Below are 24,253 nucleotides of genomic sequence, written 5' to 3'. Positions count from 1 at the left end.
GCTCTTACTGTAAGTAAGCAACATGAACTGGTCACTATGGTGAACTTGCTGACTGTGGTTTTCTGTGCAGACAGAAGAGTGAGAGATGGGGAAGCCCAAGCAGCTGGATGCTCTCAAAGTGCTTGTTCCGAGCACAGTGAAGGAAATACTGAAGCAAGAGTCAAAAGGCAGGAAAGTCCAGCCTTGGCTCGACTGCTTGCTAGCTAGCCATGTCCCCTTTGACAAGCCGTAAACTCTTAGTATTCAGTTCCCTCATTAATAAAGCAAAGGCCACAACCTCAGGAGCTGATGAAGGCAGCAGGTGAGAAACAGGAGGCTTTTTTTTTTAAATTTTATTGAATCACCGTGAGAAAGTTACAAGCTTTCATGTTTGGGTTACAATCGCACAATGATCAAACACCCATCCCTCCACCAGTGCACATTCCCCACCACCAATCTTCCCAGTATACCCCTCTCCCCATCCTCCCACAGCCTCATGGCAGACAATATTCCCCATACTCTCTCTCTACTTTTGGGCATCAAGGTTTGCAATACAGACACTGAGAGGTCATCATGTTTGGTCCATTATCTACTTTTCGGCACACATCTCCCATCCCGACTGATTCCTCCGGCCATCATTTTTCTTGGTGATCCCTTCTCTATTCCATCTGCTTTCTCCCCTCCACTCATGAGTCAGGCTTCCAGCTATCGGGAAATCCTCCTGGCCCTTGTATCTACTGTCTTTGGGTGTCAGCCTCATGTTGTTATTCTATACTCCACAAATGAGTGCAGTCCTTCTATATCTGTCCCTCTGACTCATTTCACTTAGCACAATACTCTCCATGTCTATCCATTTATAAGCAAATTTCATGACTTCATTTCTCCTAACAGCTGCATAGTATTCCATTGTGTAAATGTACCAAAGTTTGTTTAACCAGTCATCTATTCTCAGGCACTTGGGTTGTTTCCAGATTTTGGCTATTGTGAACAGTGCTGCAATGAACATATAGGTACAGATGTTATTTCTATTGTGCTTATTTGCATCCTCAGGATATATCCCCAGAAGTGGTATTACGGGGTCATATGGAAGCTCAATTTCTAGTTTTTGAAGAACTGTCCATATTGTTTTCCAGAAAGGCTGGACCAGTAGGCATTCCCACCAACAGTGAAAGAGCGTCCTTTTTCCCCCACATCCACGCCAGCACTGGTTGCTTTTGTTCTTTTGAATGTGTGCCAGTCTCTGTGGTATGAGATGACATCTCAGTGTTGTTTTGATTTGCATCTCCCTGATGGCTAGCGATGTGGAACATTTTTTTATGTGCCTTTTCGCCATTTGTATTTATTTTTTGAGGAAACTTCTGTTCATTTCTTCTCCCCATTTTTGATGGGGTTGGAGATTTTTTTCTTGTACAATTCTACTACTATCTTGTACATCCTGGATATAAATCCCTTATCAGATGGGTATTGGGTAAATATTCTTTCCCATTCTGTGGGTTCTTTCTGTATTTTGGTAACTATTTCTTTTGATGTGCAGAAGCTTCTTAGTTTGATGTAGTTCCATTTGTTTATGTTTGCTTCCACTTGCATGGTCACTGCTGTTTCATCCTTAAAGATGCTTTTAGCTTCAATGTCATGGAGGGTTCTGCCTACATTTTCCTCTATGTACCTTATGGATTCATGTCTGATGTTGAGGTCTTTAATCCACTTTGACCTGACTTTTGTGCCTGGCATTAGATAGAGGTCAGAGTTCATTAGAAGAGGAGCCTTTTCTAACCTCCTAGAGGGCTTAGAAAACTGCAATAGTGCTGTGCAATCCCAGGTGGTAGTATTCTTTGCAATACCACAGATTCGCCAAACTGATTTTTTTCCCCCAACAAACACTGAAGTATCCATGTGAAAACAGCTCTTATGAAAGATTAAAATTTAAATTCTGCTTTGTTTTCTGGTCCACAGTGTACCCACTATGGAGCAGGCAGCAAAGGTGATTACTTAATTTAACAAATCTAAGCCCAGCTTGGCGCTCCCATAGGTCCAGTCCAGGCTCCATTCAGTTATCTAACATCTGTCCTCTGCCCTTACTACTGTTTGTTTACAACTGCACAGGGCCTCTTGCTGTTGAAGAGGATTTCTGCTGCTGTAAAATGAAAGATGGGCCACTTTAGAAGGAGGGTTTTCTCGGGGTATTTTTTTAAGGGTTTTTTTTTTTTTTTTGGTTTTAACTTACAGCATGTCAGGAAGGCCAGCCCTGTCAGAAGCAGGCGTGGGTTTCCCCTAGGGACAGTGCTGGGGAGGCCCCCGCTAAGCTGGGGAGGGCCGCTCTCCACAGCACACTCCAGACTCTGTCACTGCAGTGTGACTGGCTCCTTTCTCTTTGTCAGTCTCAGAGAAAGGAAGATGGTGAGAAGGTGGTGATGATTGTGTGTTGGTGCTGAAGCAGATTTTATGGACATCGCCCAAATGACTTTAAAGATGGGTAAGCTGTCTTTAAAGAGAACAAAGTCTTTTGGTTTGTTTGTTTTTGCCATTAATTTGGTGAAATAAAGTACAAAATAAGCTGCTCTTTTGCTTCATTTAAGTTACTCAAGAAATACATTTCTTTTACCCCAAATGCACATTTCCTTGTGTCTATTTTAGTCAATGACTAAAATAGGGCTAGCTTACTGAAGGTGTTTAATAGCTTTAACTCTGGGTTTTCAGCTTTTGAGGTTTTGTTGTTGTTTCTGGTCTTTTTGGGAGAAAGTGGACCACACCCAGCTGCACTCAGGAAACACTCCTGGTGGGGCTCAGGGAACCAAATGTGACGCAGGCAACTAAACCTGGATTGGTTGCATGCAAGGCAAGCGTTCTACCCTTGTACAATCTCTCCAGCCTGCAACTTTCCAGTTTTACTTAAAATTAATTTGTGAGCTAAAGTGCATCTTTTGAAAGGCAGTTTTTATTTTTCAATTCGATGTGCCTTTGCATCTCCTAAACATACACTTCAAACTCGGAAGATGGCTGGAGTGAGGACTTTCATTCAGCACAGAAGTTAAGGTTCAAGAAACTGCACCGAATGCCCATGTTTATAAACACCCTTTCTGCCCATTTTTACTGCTCACCCTGCAAAATTCACTAGAATCACCAACAGAAAACCTAGGGTTATCTACAAACTGACATATTACCAAGCTACATGTGCAGCTATAAATCTGACAAGGTAATTTTTCTCTCTCACTTTTTATAATTACTTGAAAATAAACTCAAAAGGGAGAGGAGTGCATGAGAACAACAACTGTTTCATATAACAAATCAGCTACATTTCAACCAGGGGGTCTGCTCTTTCATCCATCCCACTTAAATTCTGATTTCTAACTAACAGAAGGACACTTTCATGTTGGTTTTGTCTCTTGCAGTTAACAAAAGAATTACGGTCATCTATCCTCTCTGTTTTCCAAAGCTTTCAGAAGCCAAATGAAGAACAGGATCGTCTGGTTTATAAATCTTTCTAATTAATCTGGTGAGTATAGACTTATGCTAGATTTTTCGAAGGCTGTCTCTGAGGCAAGGGAGTGAGTTACCTTTGTCTAGGAGTTCCTGATTTTAATGCACAGATGTCTTCACTTGAGGGGCGGGGAGTGTGTGGGGGGGGTACCGCTCATAAATCATCATCCCACACATTTTAGAGAGGAAAGGAAGTAACAGAATAGAACAATTAACAATTACTATTCCAAAGAAGTTATTTAATACAGGGCTCAGGCAGGAGGGTGGCGGAAGGAGGGACAAAGCAGTGTTCAGAAGGCCTGAATTTCAGTCATTCCACCCACCACTTACTAAGAACTTTTTTAATTCTCTGGACTTGAGTTCGGCTCATTTCTAAGATAGGAATAACCACAACACTCCTCCTGCTCCTCACACAGCTTCCTGTTAGCATAATATGTGCAAATTCAAGGACAAGCACGTTTAAAGCCCTTTTCAAGGGCTACCCGGGTGTTTCTGAGTGTAGCGAGAGTTGTCTCTGCATTGCATTTATGCAAGTGTGGCTAAAGCGGATCAAAGCTAGTGACAGGCCCTCCACAGCTCTGCCCACAGCGGATCTCTAAAGTGGGTCTGCTATCACTGCTGCACGGGCTGACGTCAGGCTGTTGTTTACAGGGGAAGAAAGGCTGCCAATTTCCACGGAGCAGAAGACGGCAGGGGCCGACTGGCCTCCTTGGGCCGCGCGGGCAGCAAGAATGAACTCTTTATGTGTGGCGTGTGTGCGCGCGCCACGGTTCACGTGCCAGAGCATCCAGACAAGGAAACTGCTGGGTGAGGGCACCCCACAGAGGCTTTGGGTCTTAAGGTGGCACAGAGAAGATGAGTCCAAACTGATCAAAATGCAACTTTCATTTTGGTTTTCTCTGGAAGGGAAAATAAATTAATTAATTAATAAAACCCGCCACTCTAGCAAGTTGAACCCTCTGCTTGAGTTTGCTTTTGCTTTTTTAAAAGCGGTCATCAGGCACAACCGTCCAATTCTCGTTTTCACAGACTCCTTCTCAAGTTCTACCAACCTTCTTTAGGAAAAAGAATTGCGGAAGGTAGGTTTCAAATCCCGAAATAGATGCGGACTGCAGCAACCACGTTTACAGGGGCGGCTGCGTTTTCAGGGCGGCGGGGCTGCCTTGTCTTATAAGCTCAGGAAGTCCTCACTCAAGTATTAACCTACTCTAAACTGAATCTACTTCGGAGAGTTATTTTAAGTTTATTACTATAAAGGGAGGGGGGAGACATATTAACATATGCCCATTCATGAAATTTCCTGGCAGAAAGCAACCTTGTCTTAAATCAAATTTAGAAGGGCAAAAAAGAAAATAGGGGCTGCATTCATTATACTCTTTCTTCAACTATCCATCACCTTCTGGGATAGCAGTCAAATCAGGAATAATACGGGGATAGATCATGTTTATAACTGGCACTGAAACTTTATTCCAGACAATAAATCTAGTGTAAATCCTAATGCTGGAACACTGAGGAAGAGACGTGAGAAATATTTTTGGTACCTGGAAATATATTTTCTTGAGTCTTGAAAGTACAGCTGAAAAGGAAGAAAAAACTGTGACGCGGTAATAAAATTAAATGGAAGAAGAATCTTGAGTTCTGGCTTTGACTCTGCAGCTGATAATCTTAGGTCAAAGGCTTAGTCAAGATAACCTTTATTCTCAGTAGCCCAAAAAATGGGGATGTGATAATAGCAAATATTTTTGTAAGAAATTGTTAAGAAAACATAAGAAAAAATTAACAAGTGAAAGTCATATGCAACATAAATTTATAGGAATTAGAAAATAATGAAAACATGGGTTGGCAATGCAGCCTGATATTGGCCAACTTTTTTGAGAGCTGGGGAAGAAAACACGCTAAACAAGTAGGAAGTGTTATTAGCACTTGCTTCATTTTATAGACATAACAGTAGCATGAAAAATATGGCATGAGTTCAACTTTTTCAGGGCCAGTTACAGCAAATAACATTGGTCACATTCTTACATGCATGACGAAACCTGAAGAGCCATCCTTGGACTCCTCCTTAACAGGAATGCTCAAAAAGATGCCAGAAAACCTTGTGGAACAATATGGACACGATTTTAGGTTGTATCCCAAAAGTGGCTGTCACCAGTTTTTTCCTTCAAGTGATAAACAAAAACAACAAACACAACAAAACAAAAACACCTGAAAACACAAGTGAGCAAGATTTTCTAGTGATGATGCAAACAATGGTAAAATAATGGCGGCACATAGAAAATCTAGTAGTCAAAGAGGGATTTTTTTAGAAATGCAGAAATTTTACTGAAGAATACAGAAGAGAGTAGGTGGGGTATCATGCATGAACTTTACTTTGAAAGGGAATAAAACATTATGTAAAGAAAAGCAGTCATCAACTTTTCAGACAATGCAATTGGCAAGAATAATAGTGAGAGAAGCCAAATTTATGTTAATTCTTGGACATAATTTTCCACCCTAAAATTTACTGAAAACTAAAAAATCAACTATTTGGACTTTATTTTTGTTACTGTTCCTAGGTATCAAACTGGCAGAGTAAGGCAGTAAGAAATGCACAGTGATGAGCAGACAGAACCAGATTGACCAAGAGCCTGAGTTTCCACTTTACACCTCATGGCTTAACTGCTACACTCCAGGATACCAAAACATCATCTGCTCTACAGTACATGCTTTTGAAAAGTCACAATATGCTTGCTGGCTTGGAAGTTACTCCATAAACTGCCTCCTTGGGTGCACAAAGAGTTCCAAGAACTCATTATACTAACGCTCATAGGTGACTACTGAATCATTTTGATTTCAAAGGCCTACCTTATGAAAGAAAACTCAATTCCATTTCAGAAACAAACTGATATGGAAAGAACTTCTCTTCTTCACAAATTTTTTTCTAGTTAAAATCATCATAATGATTTATAGTTTTAATTAGGAAAAATAACCTTCCATCACATCATAATATACTGAGTTTCCCCTAATACCAGTCAGTATCCAGTATTATTAAAAAGTGAAAAGATAAATATTTCAAAGCCATCCTCAGTTTGTGTTCCTAAGGTGAGAAGGAGGAATACTTCTAGCTGCAATGTCAGCTACTTGAATTGTAGAAGAAATCTGAAAGCTTCTAAAGGAGTAATTCTCACATCAGTGATGCCTGTTAAGTAGACATGTGCTATAGGATGAAGCAGAAACACAAAGAAAACCTTCCCACTTCATTTTAGGAAACAGGGAAACTACTTAGTTCAAAAGATTCTTACATATTCACATAGCTACTTAAATATAAAAGTCACAATTTTATAAACCTAGGTCACCACAACAAATATGAGAAGCCACACAAAATGATGAACAAATTACACAGATAAACAAAATATGAAGTGGGGAATGGGGGCAACAAGCATCACCAGTTCTCCATCACCCCCAGCCGAGATCCTTTGCCATCTACCTATGTAGACATTGAGAGAGCCAATCAGAAAAATAGTCAAGTGCTTTAGCTCACGCTCTATTAGCAATCATAAATTAGCCCAAGTAGAAACACTTCCGTATTGGTGTCTCTACTTCCAGGCAGATAGCATGGAGATTAATGATGGTGTTTGCTTTGCACAAAACTCACCCAAGTTCAGTCTCTGGTACTATAGATCCCTGAGCACAGAGTAAGCCCTAAGAATAGCTGGGGATGCGCTTCCTTTCCCAAAATGAAACACATTTTTATCAAATTGTTTTTACAATGCATAAGTAAAACAGAACACCAAATATCCATGGTCCGTGTCATGAATGACACATGTCACCTACCACTTGACAGTCTCTATTCTTAGTCATAGTGCGTGAAATGAGGTGCTGAGAAAATAGGCGAGCCCTTGTTGCACATCATTTTTATGATAAACTGGAAATTATGACTTGGTTCCTGGTAAAATTAATGATTGAAAAATTTTATGACAATAAATTTTAATCATTATATAATTCTAATAATACCTTCAAACTACCCTTTGTTTATGTGCTTTGCAAAATTTTTTTTAATGTGTTCTACCACTTGAGGGTAGGGGTCACTTAGACCCCTACAAAAATTTTCTTTAATTACTTCTGGAAGCTTAAGTTATCCAGTAAGTATCCCAATGCTTCCTGTCTCAGTCATATACCATGCAAAGATGGACAAACTGACAAAATGCTTGAAATGACGGATTGGATTCATGGCCCAGAAATTTCCCCAAGGTATTTAGGTCTTGCAAAAATAATAACAGAACCATTCAGTAAGTATAATCTCTTTTCCAAATAATTTTACGTTACTGTAAATATATTTTTCAAAGCTGGTAAGTATGTTTTCCTTGGTTATGCTGCAATTTTCAGCAAAAATAAAAAATCTCTGAAAAATGAAAATAAATGGCCTATGACAAAAGCATTTTGCCTTTACAATCCATTCCACAACTTTAGGCCGAGGCCCATGAGAAATTTCTGGCAGAACAAGAGAAATGAGAGAATCAAGAATGGCCTGAGGGTTCAGCTCTGTGGTAGGGCACCTGTTTTGCATGTGTCAGTCCCTGAGCTGGATCCCTATCATCATCCCAAATTGCTAAGTGCAAATCGCTGGCACTGCTGGGTGCAATTCTGGTGCACGGCAACCAAGTGTGCGACCCCTGACACCAACAGTACCACCACAAAAGCAAAGAGACAAAAGACAAAGCTCTGGCCAGGACGCTGTTGGAGGCTGAGTCCTGAATGATAAGAGGAGGAGGATATGCTGCTCTCCAACACACCATTTCTTGGAAAAGTCAGGAGAAAATCAACTGAAATTTTTCTTGATAAAAAGATGAAAAAGAAGTCAAAGTTGGACCCACGCTGGCCCCTTCTAACTCAATTGCATGGCTACTCGATAACTATGAACAACTGTTTCCTATTAAGGACTCTTCACATCATAGCAAAGTCAGTATTAGAATAATAGTCAGGAAATTAAATTTTATTTATTCCCCCCCCCTTCCCTTTGTTGTTGTGACTGTTGCAATGACTGGAGGGTCACAAGATACTTGGCCGCAGGGCATGCACACTTGGTTGTTGTGTAGCATTGACTGATATACTACTGCTCAGATCACATTCAGCATGTGGGGCTGCACTGGGGACTGAACTCAGATCTCAGGCCTGTAAGGCAGATGCTCTACCAATGAACTACTCTTGGATGTCCCTATCCCCTTATTTCACTCCAGGAACTAAACCCAAAACCTCATACATGTAATATAAAATTCCAACACTGGCCCTGGTCCTCCCCTAAAATTTCATTTTGAGGTTTTGAATCTTGGTATTTGCATGATGATGATGATGATGATGATGATGATGATTTAGATCTCTTTTTTGGCTACACCTGGCAATGCTTGGGCTTACTCCTGTCTCTGCACTCAGGGATCACTCCTGGTGGGGCTTGAAGGACCATATGGGGTGCCAAGTATCAAAACCCAGGCTGGCCAGTGCTAGGCAAGCACTCTACCAGCTACAGTATCTTCCAGCCCTCTCTTTCCATTTTTTAAAAAAAGTATCATAGAAATAAAAATTTAAAAGCTAGTATTGGGAAACAATAGCCATTTCATTTTTGTTTATTTTTGCTGGAATTCCTGGTAGCAAACCTGAGGCAAACAGTGAAAGTGTTTGTTATATAGCTAAAGGTAATTTTGTTCACAAAATGCTCCTTCCTGACACTAAAATTAAAATCTTTCCCAACAAAAGAAGCTTCACATATGATCATATTCAAGTTTCATATCAGTTATAATCACATCACGCTTAAAATCAACCAATAGCACTTAAAACAATGCAAACTGCAAACTTTGTTTTCAAGATAACTAAAATTAGACTTTTAACTAAAATTATACTCGCAATTTCCTTTAATAAAATTATAATTTATTTCAGGGTTCGGCTTTCATTGTGCCGCTTCATCAATTAACCTTCAGAGAACACTCAAGACATAGAAGAAACATTAACAAACACATAATGCCTTTAAAAAGTATCCCTCTGCCTCAAACCATACATGATACATGCTGAAACTTTCCACTTTGGATGAAATCTTAAAAATCTGATGAGTAGTCATAGAGGTTGCTACATCAATAGATGTGTCATCAAGACTAAATCTAAAAATTAAAGCACCGATTTTTAAAGTAAAAAAAAATCCAAGACAAGACACGGTTCAACATACTCCAAATCATGAGGGAATACAGATTTTTCTTTTTTTTTTATCTTATGTTGCTTTATCATGGAGGCTGACAGAAATAAAATATTCTACTTAGAGAGATCAAGAAGGATCCACAAGGGCCGCAGATATAGTTCCCTACAATGGATAGGGAACTTGCCTTGCATGCAGGGGACTCAGGTTCAATCTCTGGCATCACATAAGCTGACCCCCATCTTCCTTCACACCACCAGAGCCACTTTACACAGAGCCAGGAGTAAGACCTGAGCACAGTCAGATGTGGTCCCAAAACAAAAAATTAACAAACAAGAGGGACTCACAGTTCTACTTTGAGAGAGAGCCCCTTTTGGCTGGAGAGATAAAGCCTGGTTCAGTCCTTGGCACTGCACTGGTCCAATCGAAGCACTCCTAGAGTTACCCCTGAGCACAGAGTCAGGAGTGTGTCCTGAGCACAGCCAGGTGTGGCCCCCAAACAAACAAGAACAAGTTACTGCTTCAGAAGAAAATTCAGAAACAGGCCAAACATCTTGCCCTGTGAATGCGCTGTGACAATACCAGAGAACCTCACAGGTGTCTCAGGAATGCTTTAGAAATCCCATAAGGAAAAAATATGACAATCCTCCTGTACACATTTTGAAAAGGGCATGCCTGAACAAAGACCCTCTGGCATTAAGATACACTCGAAAACATCCAGGAAAAGGACTTTCTCACCTAAGTATGACAGGATTAAAGAGCAAACAGTCCAAAAAAGAGCTGCTAGCAAACTCCATACAGTTCTTTACAAAGAAAGTTCTCGAGAAATCAGAGCAATTAAACTACATGGCAAGCCTAATTTCCTTCAAAATATCAAAGATCTGTCCTATCCTGTAAAAATAAGATACTATATTTCAAACACGGCATTTTATTTTGATGACCTGGTCACAGGTCATGAAGCATTTCTTTCTAAAAAAATGGAGGAAGTGTTTTTATCAGTCATGAAATTAAACAGACTTTTGTTCACATCTGATCTAAATCTTGATAAATACATAGCACTGTTGTTCTCTTCACGGGCTTTGGAGTAACAGAAAGTAAAGCTGGAATTTATGTGTATATATATATACATATAATGCTATATATGTATACATTCCACATATTTATCTATGCCATAATATATATATGTGTGTGTGTGTGTGTGTGTATATATATATATATATATATATATATATATATATATATATACCAGAGGCAGTAAGGAGTCCAGCAAGACAGACAAAGCAGAAAAGCCAGAGCTACAGAACTGGTAACCCTCAGGCGGACCTGCTCCTACATTTACTATGAAGCTAAAGGCATTTCCTAATCCCCCTCTCTGCCTTCCCCACCCATGTCCTCCCCAACCTTCTCCACCACCCCCTCCTCCTCTCCCTCACCCTCCTTGATCAGCACCACACCCACTGGTGGTGGGAACTTGTATTCAGTGCTGAGAACTCATGTCAGGACCTTGCCCATGCTCACATGTGCCTACCCTGGAACTCTCTCCTTGCCCTTAAAGGTCTGTCCTTGTGATATGGTCACATGATGTTACAGCTACAAAGGACCTCACCTCTCCTTTCCTCTTAAAATGTTTGAAGTCATGTTTTGCAAACACTGTAGAAACATAATGTTGCTTAAAAAAAAAATCCCAGAATTTTATTTTCTATGGAAATAAAATTCTACAGAAATAAAATAAAATTCTTCATACACATCTAATTTTCAGTAGCATATATATATTATTTTTAATTGGTGGGGAGGAGGGTTGGGCCACATCTGGCGATACTCAGGGGTTACTCCTGGCTCTTCACTCAGGAATTACTCCTGGTGGTGCTCGGGGGAACCATATGAGATGCCAGAGATCAAATCCAGGTAGGCCACGTGCAAGGCTAGTGACCTACCCGCTGTTCTACATTTCCAGCCCCCAAATTTTCAGTAGAATATTAATTCCTATGACTTTAAGAAGCCGAATAGAGCTTTGGATAGCATTCAAGTTATTCATTTTCTGGGGTGTGATTCGTGGAATTGTAGAAATGGAGAAGAATGCCCACATTTTCAGAAGACATATGCATCAGTATTTAATGGTGAAGAATTACATTGTGTGAAATTTACTTTCACATGGTATTAAAAAGTATTATACAGACAGAAAGAGAGGAAGAGAGAATCATCAAGAAAATATGGCATAAGTTCATGATTACCAAATCTAAACAGAGGAAATATAGGTGTTTGCCAAATTATTCTTTCAAGTCTACTTTGTGTTGGAAAAGGTTTATAAGAGAAAGTTTGAGTGTGAGGTTGAAATGGTGTGGGAGACAGCTCTACACAAGGTGGCTGTTTGCTATAATAATGTAGGAACTTTCGAAAAATACTGGGTCCAGGGCCCTTCCCCCTCCAGCCTTAGGTTGCATCCTGGGCATGTGAAATTCCAGTGAATCCCACAGGGATGGCAGAAATAGCTTAAACTATAAAAATCACAACTCATTAATACCCTGAGTCCCAATCCTAGAATGATAACTTCGAAATTTTTTTTCATGAAAAAAATGAGTGTTTTAAACTTCAGAATTAATTTCAACAATAAAGGTATTTCCCTGAAACATAAATTGGATGGCATGAAAAATATTCAATTAATACTACAACATTACCTTTACAGACCCTTTTGGGGCCTTCTGTCCTATGCTCAAAGTCAATTAACCTGAAGGAATGCAGCAGACTCAGTTCTTCACTGAAAGACCTACTCACAGCATATATGATCCAACATGAGAACATCTAAATTACAAAGAAGCTGTTGGGAATGCGATTCAGTGGTATATACTTGCCTCACATGTGTGTGGCCATGAGTTCAAGCATCAGAAACACACACACACACACATACACACATACACACAATTTTTTCTTTTCAAAAATAAAGGGTGCACTATTTGGGAAGATGCATAGAGCCATTGAAGTTTTACTCAGTTGTGTTCTTTGCTCCATGCCAAAGATGAGTCATAATCCATTAACTATAAGGAAAGGAGTATTCCTTGAAAAATTATGCAACTCCAATTCTCCACATTCAAGTTTGTGCAAATAATTTAGAATAACTCAAGTAAGATTTACATATGGAAGAAAAATGCTCAAGATCCTATTTTGGGGGAGTAGGGGCTGAGGGTATGGAGAGGGCGCACAACTGGCAGTGTACTAGAACTACTCCTAGCTCAGGGGGTCAATCCCAGAGGACCTGGAGAATCATGCAATATTAGGGACTGAACCCAGGTCTCTGACATGCAAAGATGCACTCCAGCCCTTTGAGCTATCTCCCCAGTCACAAGGTCCTATATTGCACTTGGCCTCCTGAGTCCTATTTGGCTTTCTTAAAATGTGTCTGAGCTGATTAAAGAAACTTTGGTACATCTACACAATAGAATACTATGTAGCTGTCAGGAGAGATGAAGTCATGAACTTTGCTTATAAATGGATAGAAATGGAGAGTATCATGCTAAGTGAAATGAGTCAGAAAGTGAGGGACAGACATAGAAGGACTGCACTCATTTGTGGAGTATAAAACAACATAACATGAGGCTGACACCTAAGGATAGTAGATACATGGGACAGGAAGACTGCTCCATAGCCGGAAGCCTGCCTCATGAGCAAAGGGGAAAAGGCAGCTGGAATAGAGACGGGATCACTAAGAAAATCATGGCTTGAGGAACCGGTCGGAGATGTGCACAGAAAGTAGATAAAGGACCAAACATGATAACCTCTCAGTGTCTGTATTGCATACTATAATGCCCAAAAGTAGAGAGAGAGTATGGGGAATATTGTCTGCCATGGAGGCAGGGGCAGGGTGGCAAAGGGGGGGTATACCGGGGATATTGGTGGTGGGGAATGTGCACTGGTGGAGGGATGGGTGTTTGATCATTGTGTGACTGTAACCCAAATATGAAAGCTTGTAACTATCTCACAGTGATTCAATAAATTTTTTTTAAAAAAAGAACAACAACAACAACAACAAAAAGTGTCTGAGGTATGGAACAGAGGTCAATAAATGAGAGACAGAAGAAAATAAAGAAATAAAAATAAACCTTAAAATATAAGTCTTTTAAACAGGGATTTTATTTTGAAAAATATCATAATCTAAGACAATTTTTAAGAGAAATTATTTTGATGAAAAAGAAAAGCATAGACTTTAAATATAAATTTTTCTGTTTTGACATATATCTATCACAGTAATCAAAATAATGAACAAACAGAGGTATCCTGGGTGGCCTTTCAAATCATGTAGTTATGTGAGATTATAGCACAGAAAAAGTTTCCAGGAAAAGAAACTCTTGATAGAAAATTCTGTTCAAAATAAACTGGGGACCCGAGAGATACTAAAGCAGGTAGAAGTTGCTTGCCTTGCTTGGATGACCCAGGTTCAATCCCCAGCACCCCATATGGCTCCCAAGTGCAAAGCCAGTAGTGAGCTCTGAACACAGCTGAAAATGACCCCAAAACAAAATTAAACAAAATTTTAGAAAATAACTACTGTGCCAGAGATTGTATAAAGGTAAAGGCATTTGCCTAATATGCGACTGAGGCCAGGGCTATGGTTCTAATCCTGGCACTGCTTATGGTTTCTAGAGCACTGATAGGCATGACCTCTGAGCACAGAGCCAGGAGGGGTCCCTGAGCACTGATGGATGTGGTTTCCAAATCCAAAACAACAACAATAAAGTTTATACACAAGAATTTTTAATGCTTTCATCCACAGATAAAATAAGCACTTGTGGCTTTGGATATATAGTATATAGAGTGTTATTCTACCTAACGTTTAGGTATAAATGAACAAATATATTCTTAAAACAAAGAGCTTTTTAATGTTTGCAAATATTCAGAGATAGGAAAACAAAAAGTCAGAGTTACAAACTCTTATGTCTGATGATTCAAAGACACACATCAGGAATTTCAAAGCAAAACATTTTGGAAAGGTTATACTGACATATTGCAACTTATACAGACTCTCTAAATTTGGTTTATTTAGCCCAGGACATGGCCTTCTCAGGGTCTGAGTCTTTTCAGGCAAATTTGAGGAAAGAAGGCCTAAGTATCTAGAACTGTCAAAATCCCCTCTCAACACTTCTTTCTGCCCTTCTTAGTGTTTTTGTTTGTTTTTTTCCAGAGATATCCCCTTGTCCACAGTTTTCTACATGACGCACCAGGCAAGTTTCCCCAATTAATGGATGATGCTTGTCTTCAGAAACTTAAACCATATCCATGGTGTGTCCACATATTCTATTTACAGATGCAATTTCTGTTTCCCGTGAGGAGAGCGGATGTGCACAGAAATGGCTGGGAAGTGTACTCCATTCCCTTTCCCTTCTTTTTCTTGCTGAGCAGGTTTAGTAGCCAGAAAGTGCACCATTCTGCTCTGAGAGCCTAAGGCCCAAAGAAGGCCCGATAATCTTTGTCCAACTAAAAAAGAAGGTAGTTCTAAAAAAGGCTCCCAGCACCTCCAGAAGGCAAGTCCAATTGCCTTAGGCCTAAGCTTTCTGTAGAGGCCTATACCAGACTTCCCAGCAAGTTAAATCCCAGATCGCTTAATATAAAACATTTCATTTATATGTGCAGGATCTTTTGTTCTCTCAATTATACTGTGAACACTATCATGGACAAGTGACATGTCTTATTAGTTTCTGATAAAGCCAAATACTTTGGACACCTATTAAATATTTGTGATTAAAAATAATTAATGAAAATCATTACATAATACCATGTTACTCCTATTTATAGGGCAAAATACTTAAATATTATTAAAAACTTTAATATCTGAGTTAGAAACATATACTGAAAGTTTGGTTCAGAAACTAGTTTTTACAATCAGATACCAAAAAGTTCTTTATATATGATAGACAAAAGCAAACTTCAGATTTTCTTGTTAATTGTGCAATTTAGCTGAAATGACTACATTTTCATTGTGCAATTTTCAGTATTACACTTTTTTTTTCAAGCACTGTCACAAAGACAACAGAGAGGAAAAAACAACTTAAAAAGTATAAAGAAAAGCTAGAAAGGAAAGTTCACTGTAAGATTTACACTGTAAGTTTTCCAGAGCTTTATAAATGAGGATGGTTTCATGATTTATGGTGAAAACATCCAGCACTTTAAGTTTTTAATATTTCATCTCAAATTCTAATGAAAATTGTCCATTTAAAATGAATTTTCCCCTTAGGAATTAAGATTCCTTTTATAGAAAGCCATAGGGCACAAAGAAGAAACTTCACCTTCTTTCACACAATGTTTAGTTACAGTATGACTTCAAGTGATAGAAAAATAAGTTCTCTACACCACAATATTTTGGAAGGCCACTTCTGCAAGAACAGGAATATTTGCCATTTTTCTTCACTGCCTCAATACATATACCCAGTAAGAGCAGAACATAGTAAAAGTTCAATAAATATCTGTTGAATAAACAAAAGGAACAAGTGAGTGGATGCATTGGAAACAAGGAATGGGATATGATGTATGAGATAAAAATTGGTCTTCTTTCATGAGACAGAGATCTAATAAAGTACAATTTCTGGAAAATCTCTTAATCAACTCCAAAATACAGTTTATCGAATCCTTGCATTTGGATTGTTTAAACAAAAAGTAACAACATACTGGTTATTTATAGATCAAGAGAAAGATTCACTTTGATTAATCAAATTGAAATGTTTTCTACTACTGGTGCCTGAATAATGCCAGGTATTTAGAGAAACTATTTTTAAAATTATATATTTTGTTATGCTGGGGATGGAGAGAAACATCCTCTCCAAATCAATGAATTCGGTCCTTTGGAAAACTTTTACTCAGAGGATTTTTATGTAAATCTTTTTGTTTAAAAATACATATTCATTTTTTAGCCTTTGATTTTCTGGGTGAAAAGAACCCTTAAAATCGAAACAAAAGTTGACTCAATGGGATACATTTCATTTGAGTGGAAGCCATGGAGGGACAATAAAGCTGATGGTTACTTCACTGGGAACCATTAATCATTCAACAATGGTGAACCCGAGAAAACCTCACAGTGGACATGGTCTGATGTTCTGTCTGGTTTTTAAGGTGTTAAAAACAAAACAAAGCCAAACAACAGAGCCTCTCCTTAGAGAGGCTCTCAGGACAGACACCCTCAGTATGGTCAAGTGGTGATGGTCATTGCTGAATCAGCCTCCTCAGCTAGCAGAGCAGGGCACAACAAGGCTAATATGGCAAAAAAAAAAAATACTGGGTAGCTTTCACCCCTAGTGAAAGAAATGAATGGAAAAGCAGTAAATATAAACATCGCAATTTCCCCTTTTGCATCACTTCACATAGGTTCAAACTTCATCAACGGGCCTCTTGAGTTTTGTGTAAAGATGGTCACAGAAGTTCATCATTTAAGATCAAGCAAGGTTTCAGTATTGAAGGTCTCTGCCTCAGCCTCATAAAAGCAGAGTAGAATAAAGGCAAACTATAGTACAGTCTCAAGACAGAGGCAAGTGCAGAAGAGAGAAAAAGAATCTACTGTGATCAAGGATAAAGAAGACAATGTAAAATAAAGACAAAATAAGATTATGCTTGGAATAAAATTTTTAGAAGACTGACTCATATGGAAATACTCCGAACACTAATAAGTGTAGAAGAGGGGAGTCATAAAAACAAAAAAAAATAAATACAAGCTGAACTGTTGGGTCACTTTATTTAATATATTCAAAGTGAACATTCAGTCCTAAGGAGTTATACAAACCACCCACCACATAAAACAGTATAAACATCAATTCAAAAGCAAAGAATAAATTTGATTCTTCTAAGTGACCATTACAGGGATGTTGGAACAGTATGAAGAAAAGGTCAATATGTATGTAAATAGGTATTTACACACATACACACACACAAATATATATTAAGTTGCTTCTGACTCAGAAACCTAACATTTATGGATCACTGGTCACTGTCCTTAATATCAGTGGGAAAAAATAATATTTCTTTATCCCATTTGTTTTATTTGGTCTGAGTACAACAGAATTTCATTTCCACATTAAAAAGTGCTAATATGAGGTTGTGGCAACTCTTACACTAATAACAAAAAAACATATACTAATACTACTGAATTCAAAGAAAAACACTGTGCTAACTCTGGGCTTCTGACCCATAGCTCACTTTTAGGGAATAGGGTAAAACGTTAGTCGCTTAAACTATAGACTTCCCACACCTGTCTCTACTAACCTTTCTAAATAAAAGAACAGATGGAATAAATAAAATCCTCCAAACCATTATGTAATGAAATGTACACATCTCACTACATTTTAAGGTACACAATAAATGAGTGCTAGGAGGTGTCTGATTACCAAGTAATCACCGTCATGGTCCTGTTGTTCATCAATTTGCTCGAGCAGGTCCAGTAACGTCTCCATCATGAGACTTGTTGTTGCTGTGTTTGGCATATTGAATACGTCACGGGTAGCTTGCCAGGCTTTGCCGTGCAGGCGAGATACTCTCAGTAGCTTGCCAGGCTCTCCGAGAAGGGCGGAGGAATCGAACCAGGCTCAGCCGGGCAGGCTGCACGCAGGGCAAATGCCCTACCGCTGTGCTATCGCTCCAGCCCTACCAAGTAATACTTCTGAAATTTGAAAGTAAATAAAACAATTAATTTTTTGTCTTTGAATATATTTCTAGTGGAATCTGACTTGTTTGAACAATTTTTTGGCAACATTAAGTACAAGTTTCACAAACTTAAACTCAATGAGATAGATTATCTCCTAGACAATAACGTTTGTTTTTACATCAAGCTCATCTATAAGCCAGGATGTATCAAAACTCAAAGTTGTCATTTAAAATCTCATTTAATTATACCAGAGTTCTTTCATTCTTTAAGTAGCACCTCAATACATTTTTGTGAATATGCCAATAAAGAATATCTTCAAATTAAGTCAAAAGCAAAAATGCCCTATAGATAAAAAGATTCAAAGGAACACAATTTTAAAATAATGATAAACATCCATTGCTAATACTCATGTTTACTTTGTATTGCTTGCCTCTGTCTTCTCTAATGCTTTATAAAAGCACTTACAACTTACCCCTAACAATGTCCTCTGTGAATGAGGGCAGGGTAACCGCCTTCCCTTTTCCTACTGAAAGAAGAGCACGGAGTCAGGGAGGTGAAGTGTAATGCTCAAGGTCACACGTCAATCAGTAGCATCTCTCATTCTGTAACTCCCAAGACCTTAATTCTAAGCTGATGCCAACAGATAATGTGTATATTATTTTCTCTCCCTTTGATCACAAACAACTATAGTTACCCAGCGTCCTAGTGTCAGAAGACAAACCAAAAGCCCCACAGATAATTCTCTCCCTCTTTCCACTTCTTTCCATGTGAGTCACCAGATACACCTCTTTTTAAAAAGTTGTCAATACCAAATACATCCATAAAATATTATTAAACCCCTGAATATCTTCACACACAGAAGTTAAATCAAAGATATAGGAGCTATAGTAACAATGTCATGCTAATATATGCCAAGAGAAAAAGAAAAGATCTTCTGTCTTGTCTTGCAGACCAGATACTTGTGAGTAGTTTCTAAGTGCCTGTTACTTTTTTTTAAAAAATTTCATATTAGACTGCTTTAAAAGCATATGACCAAAAAGTTATGATTTCTAAGCTAATTTGCTTGAGCCAATCAAACTATATTCAACTAAATTGGGTAGCTGATGATTTAATTCTGAAAAGAATTAAGTCAATAAAATTGTCCATATTGTAACAGATATCTTACATTTTGACAAGTTCTAATAGTGTTATGTAACACTTCCAAATTTCTGAGTATTTCAGTATTCAGATTTTCTTACTGATTTTATAATTTCAGAGGACACAGTAACTAAAATGCATTTCAGTAACAGGGGAAAAAATGGTTGTTTTTTTATATATTTTTTTGTGCTTTTTCTTTTTTGGGGGGGTTCACACCCGGCAATGCACAGGAGTTACTCCTGGCTCATGCACTCAGAAATTACTCCTGGTAGTGCTTGGGGGACCATATGGGATGCTGGGAATAGAACCTGGGTCGGCCGCGTGCAAGGCAAATGCCCTGCCCACTGTGCTATTGCTCCAGCCAGAAAAACTTGTTTTAGAAATGAAGCAGGTAGTGGGCCCCACCAATTTTGCTATTAAATATATATATATATATTCCCCAATTTCTAATACATATTAAATGTGTCACAAAATTTAAATTTTAAGGGTTTCATTTACTTATTATATATAACTATTTTGTGATTCTTCTTTTTTGTTTTTTGTTTGTTTGTGGACGATCCCCAGAAGTACTCTGGAAACACTCTTAGCAATACTCTGGGAACCTTAGGTAATACCAGGGATTGAACCATACCTTCTGTGCTATCTCTCTGGCCCCTATGACTCTTATAATAATATTTAACATTGCTATTTCAAAGTCTGTTTATTAAGACTCTTCAGAAGAAGCAGCTTTAGTCTTGAATGGAAGGAGAAATAAAACGTTGATCCTTAGTAAAATGATGCATTTTATTTTAATAATGTCTACCTAGTGACAGGAATTTAGAAGTCAGAATGTCAAAATAAAAAGATAAACATAACAAGTAAAAACATAAGAAAAAACATAAACATAATAGGTATACAGGAAGATAAAATTTATCATACTACTTTGTTTTATCTTCAAAATTAAAAAATGTTTTTTAAAATGAAAACTGTATTATAAAAATTGCCTTCATTTACACCCAATTTACTGTAAAATAATTGAGAAAGTGAAAAATTGATTCAATATAACAGTATTCTCTACAATGTCACTTATCACACCATTTGGCTACTCATAAACTTCAGAAGAATAATATTTAGTTATTTTCATTAAGTTTCATGCACCAGGTAATATACATGTTACTGGAGGTTAAATTATAAATGAAACTCTATTCCTATCCTCAAGAGCTTTAAATTTAGTAGGAAGAAAATCACTAGTAATAGCAAATGAGTAATAAATATAATCATAATAGAGGTATGTATATTCTATTATGCAAGTTTAAATGGAAAGATCAACTCAACCAATAACTAATTTTCATAAAGACTCATGAATGTATAAATCCAATAAATTATGCATATTGATAAGAATACATTTATTTATTTTATTGGTAGCAAGAATTCTTTTTTCTTATTTTTGCTTTGTGCCATACCGGGGCAGTGCTCAGAGCTTATTCCTGGCTCAGCACTCAGGGATCACTCCTGATGGGGCTCATGGAACTGAATCAGGGTGCTGGAGAATTAAACCTGGATAGGTCATGTGCACTGTACTTATCTCTCTGACCTTGAGTCCTTTATTATCCTTACAAAAATCTTGCTTCTAAAAAAATATAATTACCCATGCTTCAAGACCTATGAGGTTAACACAGAATTACTGTGGAAAGGATATACCAAACACTCACCATGATCATCGCATATTTTAACAAATTCCAACTTCACAATAATTCTATGAAACAGGTACTTCTGTTATTTCCACTTTACAGATGAGGAATCTGAAGTTAACTTGACCAAAAATCACAATGACGACAGGAGTAACCGCATGGACTAGAACTCAGTGTTTCATTCTGGAGGCGCCTTTCACTACCACACCTGACCTTCTCTCCTGGTTCTTTGGTGACACGGGTCACTGACACCCCAGTGCTCTGTGATCAGTGAGGCACTCTCACACTGATCTTCAAGGCAACTCTTTGAGGAGAAACCTTCCCATATCCAGGAGAAAACCAGCATAGGGGAGGTTGGAAACTTGCCCAAGATGGGGCAGTCATCAAGGGACACAGCAAGATTCAAACTCTAGGGCAACCAAATGTTTCCGTCTTACACTTATGCAAAGAGCCTCATGATAAAACGTATTAGATCACTCAAAAACAAAAACCTTGTGTAAGTGTTTCTTCCCGAAACACTCTGCAAATTCTGGGGGCTTAGGCCAAGCATTTCCTTACCATAGCATTTACAGTTGAGTCAACTTTACTACTTTGAGAAGATCATAAACACATTTCTGTTCTTTAAAAAGAAATCTTTCTGTAGACACTTGGCAGATTTCAGTACAGGAACAATCTATTCTTTAAAATTAAATTTAGTAACAACTTATTCTGGTTAGTCTGAAAGGAAAGGAGAGAATGAACTACTAAGAGGTCTTTCCTGTACTTTATTATTTCAAAACATGTTTGGTTTGGCCTAATTGGAATCGTGTGGACAACCAGCCCAGAACCTGATTCAGAAAGAATCATCCCATTTTAAGTAGGCTGAATTCTCAAAAGTGACTTCAGAAATCTATTCAAGAGCAGCTATGTCTCCTAATTTATACTTTTATCTCAAATATCAAAGATGCAAAAGACAAGATTCTCCTAAAGCATACAGGAACAGGGATGTGCACTTCTGAGCTTCTGACAACCAAGAAACCAAATCAATTTTTTATGGAATGCTATATAGCATAATACTGTTTGAGAGCAATCAAGTATACAAAGACGCATAGCAAAGGAAAACAATTTATACTTATCCTTAACATACCCTCTGTGTCTGGGACATAAAAAAAAATGTTTTGTAATTCATGCTTGACTGAGGTAAGGGAAAGATGAAGTGTCAAGCTGGATTTCCATTTTATCTTGCTTTCCTCCAACAGGTTCGAAGACTTCGTGACCTCCACTTTAATACTGAATTAATTCACTTTTTTTTCTCCAAAAGGGAACCCATAAAGCTATTTTAAAATTTACATATACATAAAGTCATGCCATTTTAGGCAACCTCTCTCCCTTTGCCCTATTGCCACACATCCAAATTTGCCTTTATTGAATAAAAGTTTGACTCAGATTTGGAGGAATTATGTACCCATTAGCCGTTTTACACTTTTCGCAGGTCATTGAGCCTATCAAATCCCTTCGCTGACTAGGAACACTCACTATGCATCCCAAAGGCAGAAAGCGTTCCATTACCAGTTATTATATCAGCAGTATAATGCCCCGATGGTGGAAGGCAGGCAATACCTAGAAATACAGCAAGCCTGGAGAATAAGGAGTCGAGGGGCGGGGGAAGAAGGAACGAGGGAGGGAGGCGGTCGCCACCTCAAATCCACGCCGGACCAGGACCCTTCAGCCCAGTGATCCCTTGCCCTTCCCAAAGTGGACCAGCTACAACATTTTCCCAGAATCCCACTCCCCTCCAAAAAACAAAATAAAATAAAATAAAACCCAACACGGTACTCACCCTTCTGCGAGTCGGCACCCGGTCCAGCTCCAAGACGGGTCGGGGTGGCAGCAAGGGAGGGAACGTCTGGGCTGTGGGCGGGGGGTGTCGGTGCGTCACTCGAGTGCAGGACGGTGAGTTCGAGGAGTGGGAGTGGAAAGGAGCGGGGAAATCAAGTCACCGCCGAAAAGGGAGGGGGAGAAATTGGTAGGGGGAAGTGGGCAACAGTCTCCCCCCAAATAAATCCCCGGTGCCTGCGACACCCCCACCCCCTGCCCCAGGCAGGAAAAAATGAAATGCGGGTAAGGTACTAGACTGACCAACAAACCTCTAAAACGACTAGGAGGGAGGAACAGACTTTAATTGAAAGCGGGGGAAAACGGACGAGGGCTGGAGGGGTGATCGAGAGAAGTGGCTCTGGGTCTATCCCATGCCTTTGCAGTCCCCAAGCAGAGGCGGCTGGCTGAGGGGAAGTTGCAGCGGCTCTGGAGGAGAAAGAAGAGGAGGAGGAGGTGGAGGAGGAGGAGGAGGTTACACTGTAACAAGTACAGACAGACAGCCATGGATCAGAGGGGCGCTGCGAACTGGGGCGGCCGCGGCGGGGCGATCGGCGGCGGCGGCAGCACCGCCTGCTCGGCTCGCTCAAGACATTTAATTGGATTGATGGGTTGTGCAGTGACTCACAGACTTTACAGAGTCGTACGGCAGTCCCCGCCCAACTGGACAGGGTAGATGCGGCGGGGACGGGCGGGGAAAGCGGGCAGTGGAAGAGCTGGGAGGGGAGGTGGCGATGGGGAGGGCCAGGCGTTGGGGGGCGGGGAACGGAGCCCCGGTACCCAATGGCAGAACCCGCCGCTCGGATGGGCGTGGGCGTCGGCCAATGACGGAGCGACTCCATAAGCGGGTGGCTTCCCCCCTGGCCCAATGAGTCTTCTAAGGACACTGCCGCGAACGGGGCGGGGGAAGTGGAGTGGGGGGGTGGGGAGAGGTGGGTGGACGTTGAAGTGGGGGGTGGAGGGAAAAGATGAAGCGCGAGAGACCGGCGGAGTCACTCTGCCTTCCTCGCTCCAGAAGTGCGCCTTCTACCAATCCGACAGCCTCATGGAGATGATGGACGTAGGCAAGCGACCAATGAGGAGGAGAAAGTGCCGCAGCAAGCCAGAGGGAGGAGGTGGGCGGGCCAACGCCCTCCCCTCCCTCGGGCCGCCGTGTCCTCCCTCCGCCCGGTTTGGGTCAGTCATGCAAATAACAGTGTGAGGGCTGGGACCGTGCGCTCAAGGGGCGGGGGGCTGGGGTGGCCGGCAGAGAGGCCGCGCTGCTTGGCGGCGTGACAGCGATAGGGACTGGCTGTGCTGCCGACTCCGTGCCTGCAGGAGGAGGCGGCGGCGGAGGCTGGCTCCTCACTCAGCTTGCAG

General features: G+C 39.8%; 1 protein-coding gene across 3 annotated transcripts in view; it reads right to left on the bottom strand.

Moving 5' to 3' along the window:
* The window catches only part of SERTAD2 (SERTA domain containing 2), a 133,144-nt gene extending 110,041 nt beyond the window's left edge, over nucleotides 1-23,103 (bottom strand). For 2 of the 3 annotated variants that reach the window (XM_056124889.1, XM_056124915.1), the window contains exon 1: nucleotides 22,860-23,103. The gene's annotated coding sequence lies outside the window, so the exon portion shown is untranslated. Of the gene's footprint in view, nucleotides 1-18,705; nucleotides 18,761-22,859 lie in introns of those variants that run through there. The other variant, XM_056124899.1, reaches the window with a different exon arrangement.
* Nucleotides 23,104-24,253: the final 1,150 nt, after the last annotated feature.

Source organism: Sorex fumeus, unplaced genomic scaffold, assembly GCF_029834395.1.
Source record: "Sorex fumeus unplaced genomic scaffold, SorFum_2.1 ptg000006l, whole genome shotgun sequence".
In the NCBI taxonomy this organism is placed as follows: Eukaryota; Metazoa; Chordata; class Mammalia; order Eulipotyphla; family Soricidae; genus Sorex; species Sorex fumeus.
This window is presented reverse-complemented; position numbering and strand designations above follow the sequence as displayed.